Source organism: Coregonus lavaretus, assembly GCF_964263955.1.
Source record: "Coregonus lavaretus genome assembly, contig: HAP1_SCAFFOLD_6352, whole genome shotgun sequence".
NCBI lineage: Eukaryota > Metazoa > Chordata > Actinopteri > Salmoniformes > Salmonidae > Coregonus > Coregonus lavaretus.
In genome coordinates, this window is record NW_028162790.1 from 1 (window position 1) to 16,967 (window position 16,967).

The window sequence follows — 16,967 nt, forward strand, 5'->3', positions numbered from 1 at the left end:
AGAGGAGAGAAAGAGAGAGAGAGTATTTTATGTATTTCATGTACGTTTGAAATAGATGGTATATTATCCAATAGGAGTGTGTATAGTACCTCGTCCCACTCCAGAAGGTAGTTTGTGATTTTGGATCCGTTGTCAATCGGAGGCTGGAGAGAGAAGAGAGGAATAAATAGGACTGTCTGGAGCGTGTGTGTGTGTGTGTGTGTGTGTGTGTGTGTGTGTGTGTGTGTGTGTGTGTATGCGTATGGTTCGTGTGCGCGCTACGTCTATGTGTGATGAGGAGAGGAGGATGAACTGGGGCTGTCACAGAGAGGAAATGACCTGTGTGTTTTCATTAGTGTGACCTCATATCCTGTCTGAGTGAGTGATGTCACTCTCCACGCTGCCCTTACACCGTGACAGCAACCAAGACAGAATATCATAAAAAATATATCTATATAGCAGGTGAGGGTGAGGGTGCAATCTATCCTGACAAACCCCATCTCAGAATGACATAGAGAAGGATTGGACAGTGACACCAGGAAGCAGATCTTCCTGAGAGCAAAATAGAACCCTGATTCTCTCTCCTCCACTCATTCACCCCCCCTTCTCTCTGAAGTGTGCACTCATTCACCCCTTGTCTCTGAAGTGTGCACTCATTCACTCGCCCTGATGGATCTAAAATAGACTGGATGGGTGGGAATGAGTGGACACTTTTGGAACAAGCTTAAACAATCAGAACGTCCAATGAAAGGAACTAAAAGTGTGTGTGTGTGTGTGTGTGTGTGTGTGTGTGTGTACCTTCCACTGCAGTGTGAGGGTGCTCTTGGTGCGATGGGACAGTTTGGGGGGAAAGGGCAGGTCGGGGGGGCAGTTGTGTGTTGTGAACGACCCCCGTCTCCGAACACACACCCCTCAAGTTAGAGTTACACACCGTGCTGACTCTGAAACACACATACACATACACACGAAACATTAATAGTCACATTTATTAACAAAATAGTAAAGAAGTGGTGCAAAGTGTGTGTGTGTGTGTGTGTGTGTGTGTGTGTGTGTGTTGCTGACGGAAGGTGTGTGTTCTTACCGTACGTGGTAGTCTGAAGCTGGCCTCAGGTCTTTTAGATGACACTCCAACTCCTCTCCACTACACACACACACACACACACACACACACACACACACACACACACACACACACACACACACACACACACACACAAACACACAAACACACACACACACACACACACACACACACACACACACACACACACACACACACACACGTTATTTACACTTGAGATGAAAGGGAGATGTGGTCCTCTGTAGCTCAATTGGTAGAGCATGGCGCTTGTAACGCCAGTGTAGTGGGTTCGATCCCTGGGACCATCCATACGTAAAAATGTATGCACACATAACTGTAAGTCGCTTTGGATAAAAGCGTCTGCTAAATGGCATATTATTATGTTTATGTTTGCGTCAGTTGTTCTTCAAAGTCTGGAACGTTCATACACACATCATACACACACGTGTGCAAGTCAGGCTCAGAGTTAGGTGAGTTTTACCTGCTAGTCAGGCTCAGAGTTAGGTGAGTTTTACCTGCTAGTCAGGCTCAGAGTTAGGTGAGTTTTACCTGCTAGTCAGGCTCAGAGTTAGGTGAGTTTTACCTGCTAGTCAGGCTCAGAGTTAGGTGAGTTTTACCTGTATATAAGCCTGTATTTGCCGTCCCGTCCCTTGTCGGACAGAGAGACCTCGTAGGTGAGAGACTGGCTGTTGCTGAACCGGTTCACCAGCCCAACCGGGGGGAGCCAGGACAACCTAGCACCCCGCGCGTGCACGTTGGACACCTGGACACACACACACATTAGATAACACACACACACGTTAGATAACACACACACACAAAGTTCCTATCAGTTTATGTTCCGGTGCATTCCCGTCACGGATGCTGTGCTGATGAAATGACAGTCTGAGTAGGAGAAGACACATTTACCCACACCCTGGGCACTTAAAGAATCACCCCATCAACCACTGTCTCTACACACACACAGAGACACACACACAAGCGCACACACAGAAATAGACACACAAAAACATTTACCCAAACCCCAGACAACAGAGAAAGACACACTTGTACACACACACAGCGGAGTGATTTAACACCGGCTGTCGTTCATCCAGACAAACCACATCCACTGAATACCCAATCTGCCCTGGGGACAAACCACATCCACTGAATACCCAATCTGCCCTGGGGACAAACCACATCCACTGAATACCCAATCTGCCCTGGGGACAAACCACATCCACTGAATACCCAATCTGCCCTGGGGACAAACCACATCCACTGAATACCCAATCTGCCCTGGGGACAAACCACATCCACTGAATACCCAATCTGCCCTGGGGACAAACCACATCCACTGAATACCCAATCTGCCCTGGGGACAAACCACATCCACTGAATACCCAATCTGCCCTGGGGACAAACCACATCCACTGAATACCCAATCTGCCCTGGGGACAAACCACATCCACTGAATACCCAATCTGCCCTGGGGACAAACCACATCCACTGAATACCCAATCTGCCCTGGGGACAAACCACATCCACTGAATACCCAATCTGCCCTGGGGACAAACCACATCCACTGAATACCCAATCTGCCCTGGGGACAAACCACATCAACTGAATACCCAATCTGCCCTGGGGACAAACCACATCAACTGAAATCCCAATCTGCCCTGGGGACAAACCACATCCACTGAATACCCAATCTGCCCTGGGGACAAACCACATCCACTGAATACCCAATCTGCCCTGGGGACAAACCACATCCACTGAATACCCAATCTGCCCTGGGGACAAACCACATCAACTGAAATCCCAATCTGCCCTGGGGACAAACCACATCAACTGAAATCCCAATCTGCCCTGGGGACAAACCACATCCACTGAATACCCAATCTGCCCTGGGGACAAACCACATCCACTGAATACCCAATCTGCCCTGGGGACAAACCACATCAACTGAAATCCCAATCTGCCCTGGGGACAAACCACATCCACTGAATACCCAATCTGCCCTGGGGACAAACCACATCAACTGAAATCCCAATCTGCCCTGGGGACAAACCACATCCACTGAATAACCAATCTGCCCTGGGGACAAACCACATCCACTGAATAACCAACCAATCTGCCCTGGGGACAAACCACATCCACTGAATAACCAATCTGCCTTGGGGACAAACCACATCCACTGAATACCCAATCTGCCCTGGGGACAAACCACATCCACTGAATACCCAATCTGCCCTGGGGACAAACCACATCCACTGAATAACCAATCTGCCCTGGGGACAAACCACATCCACTGAATACCCAATCTGCCCTGGGGACAAACCACATCCACTGAATATCCAATCTGCCCTGGGGACAAACCACATCCACTGAATACCCAATCTGCCCTGGGGACAAACCACATCCACTGAATACCCAATCTGCCCTGGGGACAAACCACATCCACTGAATACCCAATCTGCCCTGGGGACAAACCACATCCACTGAATAACCAATCTGTGTTACGGTCCGGCTCTGTTGGTCCTGTTCCTGTTGGTGTTCCTTTCCCTTTTCTCCCCTGTGTGTGTTGTTTGTGTCTGTCTCCCCCTGCTGTGCAGTCAGAGGTTCTAGGTCAGCGGGCGTGGCCATTCTATCACCAGAGCAGTTACATCAAGCTGCAGCTCATTGGCACCAATCAAGCAGCAGATATCTACCCGGGCTGGACACCTCTCCAGCGCCAGTTCGTTCCTACACTTCCAGTGATCTCGTCTGTTCCTGCTGCCTGCTTGCCTGCCTGCCTGCCTGCCATTCCCACGCCGCTACCTGCTCCTCTGTTGCCTGATATCCTCGTTATCCAGCTCTCAGGACTACTGGCTCTCCACTCCACTCAGCTCCTACCCCAGCCTGAAGCTATTCCACCCTGACTACTTCTCTCTGCCAATACACGTTGAATAAACTACATCCTAATTTTACTCTCTTTGTCCGTGTGTCCGTCTCTGCACCTGAGTCCACCATCCAACCTAACAGAACGAACTGGCCCAACATGGACTCAGCAGAGATGCCACATGAAACAACGGGTGATGGCGTACAACACGCCCTCCATTCACAAGGAGTACTATTGGGACAACACGACCAACTCATCCGGACTCTATTGGATAACAACCAGCAGTTGTTGGATCAAGTATCTCATCTCACCTCTCAGGTAACTAACCTGGTAACACTCACGACCCTTTCTCCCTCTGCTTCTCCTCCGCCTGTTCCTCCTACAGTGGCTCCAGGCTCGGCTTCCGCTCCTGTCCTTCGGGAACCCCCTACAACTGCACCCGAACCTTTCACCGGGGATTTGAACAAATGCCGTGGGTTCCTGCTTCAGTGCCGCTTGGTGTTCCAACAGAAGCCCCTGTCTTTCGCCACGGAATCCTCAAAGGTACATTACGCACTGGGGTTAATGAGGGGCAAAGCTTTGATGTGGGCAGAAGCGGCTTGTTCTACTCAGCAGATTACCAGCCTGTCGTTTGACGATTTTTCCTCTCAATTGAAAGTTGTGTTTGATCACCCGGACTATGCCGGAACCGCCACAAAGAGACTATTGAAGCTACGACAGGGCACGGGTAGCGTGGCGGAATACGCCATTGATTTTTGGACCTTGGCAGCCGATTCCAAGTGGAACGACGAAGCTCTTCAGGGAGCGTTTGTTAACGGTCTAAGTGACACAATTAAGGATGAACTAGCTGTTCGTGATGAGCCTGCTAACCTTCATGTTCTCGTTTCCCTTGCTACACGAATAGACAACAGGCTACGGGAGAGGAGACAGGAGAGGGGCGGTCGGGTCCACACCTCTAACGGGGCTCCCTCGCTTTCTGCAGTCCGAGCTACACCACCACTCGGACACCGACCACACACCTCAGCGGATCCCTCCACGGAACTAGACGAGCCCATGCAGCTGGGCCGTGCTCGTCTGTCCCCTGCCGAAAAGGAACGGCGCATGCGGGTTGGTGAGTGCATGTACTGTGGGGACCGCACTCATTTCCTGATTAACTGTCCGGTTCGCCCAAAAAGACAAAGCTCGCGGGTAAAAGTGGGCGTACTTGCGAGTGCTACACCTGACTCAATGCCCACAGCACCCCGTCTAGTTATCCCAGCTACAGTCCAGTTCAGGAATCTGTCTCTCCCATTAGCTGCTCTCATTGACTCTGGTGCTGAGGATAATTTTGTTGACGTTAACCTGGTCACTCAGGCTGAGATCCCTGTTAAGCCCCTGCCTAAGCCTATAACAGTAACCGCTATAGACGGCCGTCAGTTTGCCAACATCACCCACCAAACTGTCCCCGTTTCTCTCATGCTGTCCGGCAATCACAAAGAAACCATCCAGTTTAAAGTAGTCTCCTCCTCGGCCTCCCCCCTTATCCTCGGTTTCCCTTGGCTTAGCCTTCACAACCCCCATATTGACTGGCAAAACCACAAGATACACAGTTGGAGCACTCACTGCCATTCTGCTTGCCTTGGGTCGGCTATTCCGCCCTCGGTAGGTTCCCCTGCTTCCCCTGTCAAAACCCCAGACCTCTCTTCAGTCCCTGAGGAGTACTTGGACCTGGCTGAGTTTACAGACAATGAAGACTCCAGCAATCCTGAACCTGTTCTGCCCGCTTCCTGTTTGGTGGCGGCGGTTCACTGGGAAATCGAGTCCCTCGTCCGATCGGCACAAGAGTCGGAACCTGGACCGGCAGATGGCCCCCCCGACCTTCTCTATGTTCCCGCAGCAGTGCGGCCGCAAGTGCTCAACTGGATCCACACCTCGCGCTTCTCCTGCCACCCTGGTATGAACCGTACACTGTCGCTACTGAAGAGGCACTTTTGGTGGCCATCCGTCGAGACTGACGTCCGGGAGTACGTGGCGGTCTGCTCCATCTGTGCCCAAAATAAGGCTTCCCACCGGGCTCCTTCGGGCCTGCTGCGGCCTCTCCCAGTCCCGAGTCGTCCTTGGTCTCACGTGGCCTTGGACTTCGTCACTGGACTTCCTATGTCTGAGGGTAATGACACCATACTCACCATCGTGGACAGATTCTCTAAATCTGCCCATTTTGTTGCATTACCAAAATTACCGTCTGCCAGTGAGACGGCCGACCTCTTTGTCCTACATGTATTCCGTCCCCATGGAATACCTGTGGACATAGTGTCCGATAGAGGTCCACAGTTCATTTCTCGGGTATGGAAGGAGTTTTGTTCTGCTCTGGGTGCCTCTGTCAGTCTCTCATCAGGGTTCCATCCCCAGTCCAATGGCCAGACTGAGAGGACCAACCAGGACCTGGAGGCTGCTCTACGCTGTGTGACATCCCAGAACCCGTCCACCTGGGCCAAACATCTCCCGTGGGTCGAATATGCCCACAATTCCCTCACCTCATCTGCCACGGGCCTCTCACCATTTGAGGCGGCTTTGGGGTACCAACCGCCATTGTTCCCGTCTCAGGAAAAGGAGTTAACCGTCCCGTCAGTTCAGGATAACCTTCGTCGCTGCCGCAAGGTGTGGGTGGACACCCGTGAGGCCCTTCTACGGACAGCAGAGCGCAACAAGAGAGTGGCGGACAGGCACAGGGTAGTCGCTCCCCAGTTCCAGCCTGGTCAGCGAGTCTGGCTCTCCTCCAGCAACATCCCCCTGCGCACTGACTCCCGTAAACTGTCGCCCCGGTATTTGGGTCCTTTTGAGGTCGAATCCATCATCAACCCTTCGGCTGTTCGGTTGAAGCTTCCCCAGGCCATGAGAGTCCATCCTACATTTCACGTGTCCCAGCTGAAGATGGTCTCCTCCAGTCCTTTGTGTCCGCCGGTGGATCCCCCTCCGCCACCGCGCATTATTGACGACCATCCAGCCTACACGGTTCGGAGACTGCTGGACGTCCGAAGGCGTGGTAGAGGGCTTCAGTACCTGGTGGACTGGGAGGGATACGGTCCCGAGGAGAGGTCCTGGATTCCCAGACGTTTTATTCTGGATCCTCAGCTAGTGAATGACTTCCATAGGGACCACCCTGACAAGCCGGGTGGGTCGCCGGGTGGCGCCCGTTGAGGGGGGGGTACTGTTACGGTCCGGCTCTGTTGGTCCTGTTCCTGTTGGTGTTCCTTTCCCTTTTCTCCCCTGTGTGTGTTGTTTGTGTCTGTCTCCCCCTGCTGTGCAGTCAGAGGTTCTAGGTCAGCGGGCGTGGCCATTCTATCACCAGAGCAGTTACATCAAGCTGCAGCTCATTGGCACCAATCAAGCAGCAGATATCTACCCGGGCTGGACACCTCTCCAGCGCCAGTTCGTTCCTACACTTCCAGTGATCTCGTCTGTTCCTGCTGCCTGCTTGCCTGCCTGCCTGCCTGCCATTCCCACGCCGCTACCTGCTCCTCTGTTGCCTGATATCCTCGTTATCCAGCTCTCAGGACTACTGGCTCTCCACTCCACTCAGCTCCTACCCCAGCCTGAAGCTATTCCACCCTGACTACTTCTCTCTGCCAATACACGTTGAATAAACTACATCCTAATTTTACTCTCTTTGTCCGTGTGTCCGTCTCTGCACCTGAGTCCACCATCCAACCTAACAATCTGCCCTTGGGACAAACCACATCCACTGAATACCCAATCTGCCCTGGGGACAAACCACATCCACTGAATACCCAATCTGCCCTGGGGACAAACCACATCCACTGAATACCCAATCTGCCCTGGGGACAAACCACATCCACTGAATAACCAATCTGCCCTGGGGACAAACCACATCCACTGAATACCCAATCTGCCCTGGGGACAAACCATATCCACTGAATACCCAATCTGCCCTGGGGACAAACCACATCCACTGAATACCCAATCTGCCCTGGGGACAAACCACATCCACTGAATACCCAATCTGCCCTGGGGACAAACCACATCCACTGAATACCCAATCTGCCCTGGGGACAAACCACATCCACTGAATAACCATTCTGCCCTGGGGACAAACCACATCCACTGAATACCCAATCAGCCCTAGGGACAAACCACATCCACTGAATAACCAATCTGCCCTGGGGACAAACCACATCCACTGAATACCCAATCAGCCCTAGGCACAAACCACATCCACTGAATACCCAATCTGCCCTGGGGACAAACCACATCCACTGAATAACCAATCTGCCCTGGGGACAAACCACATCCACTGAATACCCAATCTGCCCTGGGGACAAACCACATCCACTGAATACCCAATCTGCCCTGGGGACAAACCACATCCACTGAATACCCAATCTGCCCTGGGACAAACCACATCCACTGAATACCCAATCTGCCCTAGGGACAAACCACATCCACTGAATACCCAATCAGCCCTGGGGACAAACCACATCCCAGAGATACATACTGAAGAATGCCACATATGACGTACGTCCATCCCTCCGTCCCTCCCCCCTCACTCTCTCTCTTCTCTCTCTCTCATACTTCTTCCACTAGTGTGTTCTTTATGAATACTGTACAGGAGACCCATGAGAATCCTGTGTAGGGTTGCAAAGGGAGGGTATGTTACTGGAAACTTTTATGGATTACTGGATTTGATGTAATCTATCACAAGATATCTAGTGTCCCTTTTGGGTACTTCAGATTATCACAGGTGTCTGTAATTATCTCTGTCTCTGTGTGGCCTTATCACATGTAAAATATATTAAATAATTAAATAAGATGATTCTAAAATAAAATAAAGCTGTAAAACATTAAACTAAATATAAACCATCAACTCTGTAAAACATTATACTAAATATAAACCATCAACTTAGTGAATACCATTGGTGTTTAATATGAGGGTTTCAGCATGAAATAACCTTTACATTTTTTTAACACACTTTCATTTGTTGTCAATGTTTTTGCATCAAACTGGTGGCGGTTGTGAACATAGTCAATAGTTGGAAGAGTTGCAGAGGTAGTAGAAAATAAGGCAATTGTTAATTAGATGCTTTTTCATTAATTAGGCTATTTTCTCTTGAACCATATGGTCCATCTACTAGAAACTCATGGACAATATGGACACAGATATAAAAAATGAATACTATATATGAATATATATATTTTAAAAGTTATTCATGTATAAATTACCGAAGTTTCGATAGATTGCCATAGATTTGTTAATTACCAAAATTACTGAAGTTTCCAGTAACTTTGGTAAATTAACAGTAGCTTTGCAACCCTAGTCCTGTGTGATGAAGTGATACAATACTGCCCCAATGTGGTCAGGTTGGGGACTGCAGGTGTTCTGGGCTCCAAAGGACATACTGCTCTGGGAGGAAGAAGCCTTTAGGTACAGGTGTGTGTGTGTGTGTGTGTGTGTGACTGACCTGTGGTTTGTCGATGGCGGAGAGCACTTCCTGAACTCTCTTTGCCTCTGAGTCGTGATCTGAGGAGTGAGAACAGACACAACATTACCAAATAGTGTGTGTTTCTGTTCTTATGTGAGAAGGTGTTATTACAGCTAAGCACCACCAGAGGGCAGGCTGAGCTGTGTCATATACACTATGTACAGTATGTACAGACCCCAACCTGGATTACTGCCTCAGTCTACCCTACGTTCTGTTGTCTGCTCATAAAACGGGCCGGCTCCAGTAACACACACACACACACACACACACACAAACACACACAGGTCCAGTGGCAGAGCATGTCTAGGGGTGATTTAGGAGTGGGTCGGGGTTAGCGCTGGGGTGTGTGTGTAATGGAAGTTTATCCCCAGAGTGTGTAATGTGTGTGTGTGTGTAATCCCTATACCAGAGTTGCTTCAGACAGGAGCAGAGCTGCTTTCTGCATCAGAGCAGAGTTCACAAAATCACCCAGAAATTGTTTTTGTTTCAGAGAGAGAGAGAGAGAGAGAGAGAGAGAGAGAGAGAGAGAGAGAGAGAGAGAGAGAGAGAGAGAGAGAGAGAGAGAGAGAGAGAGAGAGAGAGAGAGAGAGAGAGTAGCATCAGGTGAAATCTCTCCTGACCACATCTCCTGTCTCTGTCTGTCTGGATGTGTTTGTTTGATAACGGAGGACAGACAGACCAAGAACGACAGAGCAACAGAGGACAGGAGGAAGAGAAGGATGACGAGGGGGGAGGGAGAAGAGACAGTGGTCTAAGCCAAAGCTGAGTAAGACAGAAAGAAAGGAGAGAGAGGAACATTTCAAAAACACACGCAGAGGAGAGAAGGAGAGGAGAGAGGGATGAGGCCACAGAAGAGGAGCGGAGGAGAAGAGAAAAATTGATTTTCATCAGGATGGAGAGAAAAGTGAGGAAAGCAGAGAGGAGGAGTACAGAGCAAGGGGATATGAGGGGTTATCTTCAAGACCCTGGTGCTGGCCTACTGAGCAGCAAGGGGAACCGCCCCTCCCTACCTTAAGGCTCTGCTCAAACCCTAGATCCCAACCAGAGCACTCCGTTCCGCCACCTCTGGTCTCTTGGCCCACCCACCCCTAAAATAAAATAAAGGCACTTCTCTTTTCCCACTAGCACTGACTTTGCTGATAAATACTTTGTTGGGGGAAAATGTACTTACGATCGTGATGTGTTGTTGTCTCACCTAGCTATCTTAAGATGAATGCACTAATTGTAAGCGTTCCAGTTCTGTGACATCATCAGCAGGCGCAGCAGATGCAGGGGAAGGGGCTTGTCAGACTGCGTGAATATGTCTAAGTGTGTCTGTGTGTATTAAAAAATAGACTTTTAGAAACTAGAAACAATGAACTGAAGGAATGGAGGAGAGAGTGAGATATAGAGAGAAAGAAAGAGAGGTACAGTGCTGTGAAAAAGTATCTGCCCCCTTTCTGATTTTTGCATATTTTTGATACTGAATGTTATCAGATCTTCCACCAAAACCTAATATTAGATAAAGGGAACCTGAGTTTACAAATAACAAAAAAAAAACGATACTTATTTTATTTATTTAATTTACAAAGTTATGCAACACCCAATTCCCCCATGTGAAAAAGTAATTGCCCTCTCACACTCAGGAGAATGTCAGGCCATCCGTCTGTGAGCTGAAGCTGAAGCGCAGCTGGGTGATGCAGCAAGACAATGATCCAAAACACAAAATCAATCCTACATGAAAATGGCTAAAAAGCAACAAATTAGAAGTTTTGGAATGGCCTAGTCAAAGTCCTAATCCCAATTGAGATTTTGTGGCAGGACTTGAAACAAGCAGTTCATACTTGAAAACCCACAAATGTCACTACGTTACAGTTACTGCATGGAAGAGTGGGCCAAAATTCCTCCACAGCGACGTGAGAGACCAATCAACAACTACAGGAAGCGTTTGGTTGGGGTCATTGCAGCTAAAGGTGGCACAACCAGTTATTGAGTGTAAGGAGGCAATTACTTTTTCACACAGGGGCATTGGGTGTTGCATAACTTTGTTTATGAAATAAATTAAATAAGTATGTAATTGTTGTGTTATGTGTTCACTCAGGTTCCCTACTAGGTTTTGGTTGAAGATCTGATAACATTCAGTATCAAAAATATGCAAAAGTAGAACAAATGTGAAAGGGGGCAAATACTTTTTCACGGCACCGTAGAGAGGGTGAAAGAGATAAAAGACAAAGAGAGAAAAAGGAGAACGAGAGAGAGAGCGAGAGAAGAAGAAGAAGAAGCCTGCAGGGTTCCACAGCGTTTTCATCTATGCATAGTGAGCATTCCATCTGCTCAACAGCTGGCCCCCTTAACACACACACACACACACCTGTTTTTCTATCCTCGTGGGGACCTAAAATGTATTTCCATTCAAAATCCTATTTTCCCTAACCCATAACCCTAACCTTAACCCTAACCTTAACCCCTAACCCTAATCCTAATTCTAACCCTAATTGTAAACACCACACACACACACACACACACACACACACACACACACACTTGTTGAGACCTGTCTGAGAAGGTTTGTAGTCATGGTGAAAGTTTGGTTCTCATGGACAGAGACCATGGTTTACAGAGAGGATTAGTATGTGTGTGTGTGTCTCCAACCATACTTTCATAGAGGAGAGATGTACGACTGAGGTGCCAAGGGACACAGCAATTCTGCCACTCTTCCTGGAAGGCAACAGTGTGTGTGTGTGTGTGTGTGTGTGTGTGTGTGTGTGTGTGTGTGTGTGTGTGTTGGCTGAAGCGTTGGGAACTCAGATGGTAGAAGTACCGTTTCAACCCTGTGTGTGTGTGTGTGTGTGTGTGTGTGTGTGTGTGTGTGTGTGTGTGTGTGTGTGTGTGTGTGTGTTGGCTGAAGCGTTGGGAACTCAGATGGTAGAAGTACCGTTTCAACCCAGTCGACCCAGGAAAGGTGTTAAGATCACTGTTCCTAAGATCACTAATTCATCTAGCTAAGATTCATATCTCCCATTGTGAAGCAGCTGACTAAATCTGACTGTAATGATAACCTGATGATCTGGCTCTGCACTAGCTAACATTGTGCAGATGTGTGTAAGAGAGACTTGTAAGAATAAGACTGAGTCGGACTGGACTTGGACTCCTTGAACCAGCTGACACAGAGGACTAGCTGACACAGACAGACAGGCAGGCAACAGGCCCTTATTAGGGTGTAGGGTGGTGGGGTGGGGGGGACCTATTACCATGGCAACACAAGCAAAAACATGGAGGGTGGGAGAGCTTACACACTTACTGAGGGTCACTATGACAACGCGGTTTATTTTAAAAGGCCTGAGTCATGCTAAGGTCAGGGGTCGGATCTGTTAATGAACTAAACGAGCACTTACAGCACACACTCTCTCTCTCTCGTAGGGGATGACATCATCTTACATCACAGTCTTACGCTTTTTCAAGTAACTCCTCTCCTCTCCTCTCCTCTCCTCTCCTCTCCTCTCCTCTCCTCTCCTCTCCTCTCCTCTCCTCTCCTCTCCTCTCCTCTCCTCTCCTCTCCTCTCCTCTCCTCTCCTCTCCCTTTCCTCCTCTCCTCTCCGTACACATTCTACAGTTTAAACAACATGGACTGGCCACGTCAGTTACATAAAATTACTAATCTATACAGAGAAATTATGCCGCGTTCAAAACAACTGTGAACTCAGAACTCTCCGACTTCGGACTTCAGTACGTTCAAGACAACTGTGAACTCGGGGAAAACGGTCATCCAACTTGGAATTCCAAGTCGGAAACTTGGACATCTTTCTAGAGCTCCAACTTTCCGACCTGAAGACCACTGACTTCATGATTTTACCTCGTTTTTTTTCTGAGTTCCCAGTTGTCTTGAAAGCACCACTAGAACTACAGAAAGGTGCTGTAGTTCTGATGACGTAGAACCAACATGGCGGACAAAGACACATCAGCTGAAATCTCAGCTCTACTGAGAAACCGCAATGCTGGCATTGCTCTACCATGGGACATCAGTTTCCTGAAATCGCTGTTCTCTACAGATAAACTGCACCGCTGACGTAGAACCATCATGGAGGACAGAGGCACATCTGATTGTGTTTAGAGCGGTGGGCTTTACTGACTGTCTTGACTGACTGGTAGCCAAGCACATTACTGGAATAGAGGACATTAGCCAATAGACACACAAACACACACATCCAGCAGGGCACAGAGCAAAGTCTACAGCGTGGGTGTGTGTTTGTGTGTGAGTGTGAACCCTGTCTGGTGTTCCAGACAGTGTGTGTGTGTGTGTGTGATCCTCCTGGTTGAAAGCAGAGGGCCAAGCAGTAGATTAGACAGATGGAATGTTCTCTCTCATTCTTTTATATATCTATTTTCTCTTTCCTTTGTCTCTCATCCCCCTCTCACTCTCCCTACTTTCTTTCTCTCCACTAAGTCTACCTCCTAGCTTTTCAATCGCTCTCATATTCTCTTTTCTCACTTTTAATTTCCCTGTCCCTCTATCATACTCTCCTCTCTCTTTCTCCCTCTCTCATGCTCTGATTGTTTTAGAGGAAGCCCTGTCACGAGGTGTATGTTAGTTGTAGCGGAGTCAGCCTGATCTCCAGTCCAGAACTGAGACCCTGCTAGACCATCAGAGAGACACAGATACCCCTAGACATACACTGACATGTACTGTGGTCCTCTGTAGCTCAGCTGGTAGAGCACGGCGCTTGTAACGCCAAGGTAGTGGGTTCGATCCCCGGGACCACCCATACACAAAAAAAATGATGCACGCATGACTGTAAGTCGCTTTGGATAAAAGCGTCTGCTAAATGGCATATTATTATTACTGTGTGTGTGTGTGTGTGTGTGTGTGTGTGTGTGTGTGTGTGTGTGTGTGTGTGTGTGTGTGTGTGTGTGTGTGTGTGTGTGTGTGTGTGTGTGTGTGTGTGTGTGTGTGTGTGTGTGTGTGTGTGTGTGTGTGTGTGTGTGTGTGTGTGTGTGTGTGTGTGTGTGTGTGTGTGTGTGTGTGTGTGTGTGTGTGTGTGTGTGTGTGTGTGTGTGTGTGTGTGTGTGTGTGTGTGTGTGTGTGTGTGTGTGTGTGTGTGTGTGTGTGTGTAGATACTGAGTTGATCAAAGCTCATCAGGCTCTCTCTCTTTCCATGATGTCACCATCCAGCCAAACAAACCCCCTTACACCTGGCCTCAATGGAACATTCCCCTGACCCCGGACTGTACAGCCAGACTGGTCCAGCGCTGAAACGGGGGTCTGAGAGGTGGTTTGGCCTGTTTCTTTGGGATTAACTCTGGTGTCTCTCAGCAGGCTTGTCTGTCAACACCTCTGCACACAGGCCAGCGAGATAGAGATGTGTGTGTGTGAAAGAGAGCTCAAAGGGTTCCTTCATGGAGAACAGGACTCAACAGATATGTACTGTACCTCACCCCTCTTCCCTCTCCTCCCTCTCTCCCCCTTACTCCCCTCACCTCCACTCCTCTCCTCACTACCTCTCCTCTCCTCTCTCCTATCCTACACCCCCCCCTCTCCCAGACAAGGCCAGTATTGTAGAGGGAGAAACCGATAGGTCTCGGAACAGACTCAGCTATGTGGTTACCTAGACAACCCCCTCTCTCCCCCCTCCCTCCCTTTCCACCTCTCCTCTCCACCTCAGTAAGGCACCATTCATCCATTCCTCTTTTTCTCTCTTTCATTGAGAAGAAAAGAGGGAGAGACATCTGAAGAGTATTCACTTATCTCTGTGTGTGTGTGTGTGTGTGTGTGTGTGTGTGTGTGTGCATGTGCGTGTGTGTGTTTACCTTGCGGTGAGTGTGTGTGTGTGTCTGGCTCGTTGCTCCTTGGGCTGCTCCGTAGCTGTCGTCGTTCCGGCTTCTTCCCTCCCGGACTGTTAGCTCCGCCCATTGACCCCAACGACCCCAGCGTAGGGACGTGGCTCTTCCCGCTGTAACCAATCAAATACAACCAAACTTTATTGACAAAAACTGCATGGAAAGCATCTCAGTAGAATTTTACAATGAAAATAGACCCAACACTCTTAAAATACAGATTCAAATAGCTTGCATGTGTTTTCGACAACTTCATCCTTCCATAGGAAAACAATGTCTGGTCAAAGTCTGTAACTTCCATAGGAAAACCATGTCTGGTCAAAGTCTGTAACTTCCATAGGAAAACAATGTCTGGTCAAAGTCTGTAACTTCCATAGGAAAACAATGTCTGGTCAAAGTCTGTAACTTCCATAGGAAAACAATGTCTGGTCAAAGTCTGTAACTTCCATAGGAAAACAATGTCTGGTCAAAGTCTGTAACTTCCATAGGAAAACAATGTCTGGTCAAAGTTTGTAACTTCCATAGGAAAACAATGTCTGGTCAAAGTCTGTAACTTCCATAGGAAAACAATGTCTGGTCAAAGTCTGTAACTTCCATAGGAAAACAATGTCTGGTCAAAGTCTGTAACTTCCATAGGAAAACAATGTCTGGTCAAAGTCTGTAACTTGTCTATAGTGTTTCTTCTGTATGCATTATGGCTATAGATCTCAGACTTGTAGATCAAGTTGATCACTAGTAAAACTAGTAACTAGTCTAAACAATTAACTAGTCTATAACTAGTCTGTAACTTGTCTGTAATTATAAGGCTAGTCTCTTCACACTTGTAGAGATAGTCAGTAACTAGTCTCTAGTCTCTAACTAGTATTGCTCTAGTGTTTAAGTAATACTGTAACTACAGATCTGCAATCTTCATTTGACCAGTTTCTCACAGCAGGAAAACAATCCTACAGCAACAGGAAATGTGAATGATTATGTGGATTATAATGAATGAACATTTTTGTAGCGGTTGACACATTTTTCGTTAGGGCAAATAAAGTCTGACATTTTTAAAGTGAAAATTACAAACGTTAGAAGCCTTTTTAAACCGTGAATACACGAACATTCTCTGCCACAACAGAGTGATCAAATGAAGATAGTACATCTGTAGTCTCTAACTAGTCAAACTAGTCTCTAACTCCAGGACTATTCTCTGACCTGTATCCATTGTGGCTAGAGCCCAGAGACTTGTACAGGGAGGAGGGAGGAGAGTTGAGTCTGTTCTGTCGTTCCAATTGTCTCTGTTCCTTTATCTTCTTAGGCTGGGGCTTGCTGTAACTCTCCTCTCTACCAATGTAGCTCGACATACCATAGACTGGGATTATCTCTGGGAGATGGAGAGAGGGAGGGAGGTGGGGGGAGGAGAGGAGAATAGAGAGGGAGAGGAGAAGGAAGACGAGAGAGGGAGTTAGCTATATCGTTTAGGTGTATATATATACACTGAGTGGACAAAACCAAGCCATGAGGTCAAAGGAATTGTCTGTAGAGCTACAAGACAGGATTGTGTCGAGGCACAGATCTGGGGAAGGGTACCAAAAAATATCTGCAGCATTGAAGGTCCCCAAGAACACAGTGGCCTCCATCATTCTTAAATGGAAGAAGTTTGGAACCACCAAGACTCTTCCTAGAGCTGGCCGCCCGGCCAAACTGAGCAATCGGGGGAGAAGGGCTTTGGTCAGGGAGGTGACCAAGCACACGATGGTCACTCTGACAGAGCTCA

At 48.3% G+C, this 16,967-nt stretch overlaps 2 long non-coding RNA genes across 2 annotated transcripts; both read right to left on the bottom strand.

Annotated features, from left to right (window-relative positions):
• Positions 1–867: 867 nt before the first annotated feature.
• On the bottom strand, positions 868–1,782 carry LOC311118837. Its single transcript, XR_014611862.1, has 3 exons — positions 1,678–1,782; positions 1,061–1,120; positions 868–920 (listed from the first exon to the last, which is right to left on the bottom strand). It is a non-coding gene; the product is annotated as an uncharacterized lncRNA (long non-coding RNA).
• A 2-nt stretch (positions 1,783–1,784) lies between these two features.
• On the bottom strand, positions 1,785–15,355 carry LOC311118838. Its single transcript, XR_014611863.1, has 3 exons — positions 15,185–15,355; positions 9,380–9,438; positions 1,785–1,823 (listed from the first exon to the last, which is right to left on the bottom strand). It is a non-coding gene; the product is annotated as an uncharacterized lncRNA (long non-coding RNA).
• Between the last annotated feature and the right edge of the window lie 1,612 nt (positions 15,356–16,967).